This window comes from Eucalyptus grandis, chromosome 3, assembly GCF_016545825.1.
Source record: "Eucalyptus grandis isolate ANBG69807.140 chromosome 3, ASM1654582v1, whole genome shotgun sequence".
Lineage (NCBI taxonomy): Eukaryota > Viridiplantae > Streptophyta > Magnoliopsida > Myrtales > Myrtaceae > Eucalyptus > Eucalyptus grandis.
In genome coordinates, this window is record NC_052614.1 from 66243524 (window position 1) to 66247337 (window position 3814).

Sequence of the window (3814 nt, forward strand, 5' to 3'; positions counted from 1 at the left end):
TCACATTCTCTCTCGCAAGTAATCAAAAGTACACCACAATGAGAGTCATAAGTTTGATCACTCGCTCTATTAAAACAAAATAGAAAGGTGAAATCTTTATTTAAATGCATACTAGGCGGAAACTATGTGGAGAAATGAAATAGATTTGATAGACCGAAGTAGCCTCGTCTTTCTATTGTTTCCCACTTCTCACGAAGGATATTCTTGGGATTATAATTATATGTATCAGCACATGACAGCTTCCATCATTTATCTCTGACTTTGGAGAAACTTCTTCTTTGAATCCAAACAAATAAAATCGTGGTTTGCTTTTCTCGTTTTCCTGGCATTTTGCCACCTCTCCAACTGCTTCTCGACCTTTGCAATATTCTGATCCCCAATCTGTTTCTGATATTCAGATCGCTCCTGTCGCCCAGCGCTCTTCTGCTCCAGGAAATCCTGTTCAAGGATAAAGCACAGATCAATGATGTGCACCAAAAGGACCGATTAGAGACAAAGGGCAACTTGCTGACATGTGATGGAGAGGAATTATTAGTTTTTCTCCTGTTCTTGTAAACACCAACAAAATGATGAACCAATTTCGTTTGCGCTATGTATTAGTGCATATATTCAGATCAAAATACCTATATATCACTATAGATGCACCTGCGCCTCAACTTTCCTTGAGAATAACAGCAGAAAGAAACCAACTTGCTCCTTTTGCCGCTCAATCAAGGTTGCATCTTTCTTTCTTTTCTTCTGCCTTGGCAGCAATTCTAATCAGACAAAAGAGAGTAAATGTCAACCGCTTCATTAACTAATCAGACAAGAACCAAATACTTTGATTCTCTTTCTTTCTGAATTGATATAATTATAACTAAAAGAAAAGGCCAGCCAAATCTTCCTTCTCTTTTCTGCAATTTGCTCATGCTCTTGCTGCCTCAGCTTCTCACTTTCTTCACGCACTCTCTGCTCAGCCTACAAGAAATGTGATGTTTAGGACTAGATGATGAGAAAGAGTCATCTTGCTGCCACCGAGTAGGTTCTCTGATAAGTCACAAAAGATGAGTCAAGTAGATTCTTTAGTTTCATGTTAGATTGGAACTGCAAAGGTCCATACAGAGGAGCCATGATCTACTCAGATGTCTAAAATATGGACAACTTACAGTAGCGAAAGAGTACCTGTTAAGGCTATTATGGTCCAGGTCAAGAGCATAGCCAGCATGATCTACTCAGATGTCCTTCAATTGTTTTGAGGCAAAGATTATTACATAATGCATACATACTAGTCCAGCCATAGAAGAAAAGGAAATAACAGCCATTTACTTCATATTAGCACACTGTACAATCAATCGCATTCTTGTAATCGACTTTTTTTCACCTGAATTTTATAAAGAATACCAACTACTATAATCAGCAGGAAATCATCATAGGTAGTTCATAAAATGCAGATGCTTTGGCTAGTTCAAAAACCAGAAACTGGCAAGAGTAACAAGTACATACTCTTTGTAAAGAATTTGACCTCCGCGTAAATGCATCCGATCCCAACAGTCGCATGTCCTCCTTTCTGAATCTCTGGAAGAATTCAACAGGGCAGAGAATAATGAAGGGATTAATCACTTTCAGAATTCCTCATGGTATTAAAGATAGAAAAAAATCACGAGACAGAATGAAGATGCAAATGTACATTGCCGAGCGGTTTAGAAGAACCAATGGGATTTTCTTTCGGAATGTAGGACACGAGTGACAAATAAAATCTCTTTAACTATCTTGTTTTGCTCAAACCAGAGGGAGAAATCGTCAGAGATGATGACGCTGGAATGAAAGATCATCAAAGCTGCTAAGAACACAAAAACAGAGAGAGAATCAAAAATACAGACTGCAATAAAATTAGAATTAGAGTGAGGGAGAGAACTTAGCTCTTGCAGCAATCAAGCATTGAAGGACTAACTTCGATTGTTTGAGTAGAGCTTAACAGAGTTGAAGAGTGTACACTGGAATAGAGTTGGTCTTGCGCTGGATTTGCGGAGGAGGTTCATGGCTGTCGGAACTTCACTAGAAACGATCATCTTGAAATTCAAAGATCGGGAGCTGGTTCAAGAGTTCATACCTAAAGAAGACGAGATCCTGAATGTGTGTTATCCCAATTGAAAAGAGAGCACTGATAATGGAAGCAAGATACCAAGAATTAGTACGGCCAATTGAATCGAGTATTAAAGCCAAAGAAGGAGAGAAATTAGCTCTTAATGCTCTTGTGGCAATCGGATTAGTTGAGCATTAGTCACGGCCATTTTCCTCTTATCTAAGGACGATGATGATAGAGGTCAGAAGTTGGATAACGAGAATCTCTAATGACGATGCTCGGCGGTGACAATATCCACCAATGGAATTATGCAACATGGATATTCATCTGTGATTGTCTCCGATCTGAGTTAGACGAAGAAGCTTTGATCGGATGTAAGCGAACTCAAGAGTGATCGAAGCAACTCGTTGGAGAGTTGTCACCAATAAAGAGAGCGTATGAAGTCCACGACGGTCAGAGATGGTCCGGCGCTACTCTGTGATGGTGATGTTGCAGCGGTTGGAGGTGGTGATAGGAAGGGATAGTTGCAGGCGAAGGCACACAATTTGGTTTAGTTCCATTCTCAACAGTTACAAAAACACTTGAAACATGATAGCTAACAAAAAAATTAACATTATGTAAACCGTATCAAAACACCTTCGGATTGAACACTTCCACGTATCATTTCACAGCCGTGCCTTGGTGAAACTTGATCAGACATATTATGTACAATTGGTTGAGAAGTGGATTTTAGCTATTTCAAACTCTACTTATGTCCGTTGGAATCTTAAATCAAATGAACAGGAAGGGTCCAAAGTTCGAACTTCACATATATCCCTTCAAAAGCATGAAAAACCAGCACAAAGGAAACCCAAAGATTCCCCTTATTGGCTCTTTTTCAGTTATTTGGACGGGGTACAAAATCAAAAGCTCCAATCCACATTATCAAAGCCGGAACAGACCAAAATTATCGGCATGAGAATAATTAAAAAACCAAGGTACGATACTGTCTCAATAATGAAATGGAGTTTTTGATTAGTCATTAGATGATTAAACAACTGAGGTACGATACTGTCCATATAGGTTTTCATGTTGATGATATTGCAAATAGTCACGTAGAAAATGTTCCACTAACATGACGTAATTGAAAATAATTAGGTAAGGAACTAAAAAGAGTAGAGGGACCCAATTGCAACAAACGCTCAAAATTAAGGATAAAGTTTAAATTTAAATTCCTCAACCGTTCCCGCCTTCGTCAGTTTTCACCCTCATCGCTCTTTTGCTCGGTTAGGCTTTAATCGGCCGTCGTCGGCATGAAGCTCTCTTTCGACACCTCCAAGAAGCCCCTGAAGCCGGCCGCCAAGCCCCTCTACACCACCTTTCGCTTCACCACTACCACCGCTGTCGGTTCCGAAGCACCGCCTTCATTGGCGCGTGAGCAGTTACCCAATTCGATTCCTCCGAGACCCCCGACGGATGACGTGAACTGCAGAAACCTGCTAGTTATCCGCCAAACCCCAACAAGTAGAGCCGCCTCCCCCTCCCCCCTGGAGGATAAAGAACCTCGACCCACCTCTCCACTCGGACTCCGCCTCCTCCTCCTTCTCCTTCGATATCTCCCAGTTCCAGTTGCAGATAAAGAGCAGTCACGTGTTGTAATCGAGAGAGAGAGAGAGAACGAGGAAGAGAGACAGAGAGCAAGAATGGCGGGTGGAGGATTTGTAGAAGCCGGGCAGCTGAAAAGGGCGCATCTTTATGAATACCGGATCACTG

At 41.1% G+C, this 3814-nt stretch overlaps 1 long non-coding RNA gene across 1 annotated transcript; it reads right to left on the minus strand.

The window, feature by feature from the left end:
• Positions 1–326: 326 nt before the first annotated feature.
• LOC104452564 lies at positions 327–2249 on the minus strand. The gene is made up of 5 exons (XR_005548984.1): positions 1667–2249; positions 1483–1554; positions 1162–1220; positions 624–1026; positions 327–438 (listed from the first exon to the last, which is right to left on the minus strand). It is a non-coding gene; the product is annotated as an uncharacterized LOC104452564 (long non-coding RNA).
• Positions 2250–3814: the final 1565 nt, after the last annotated feature.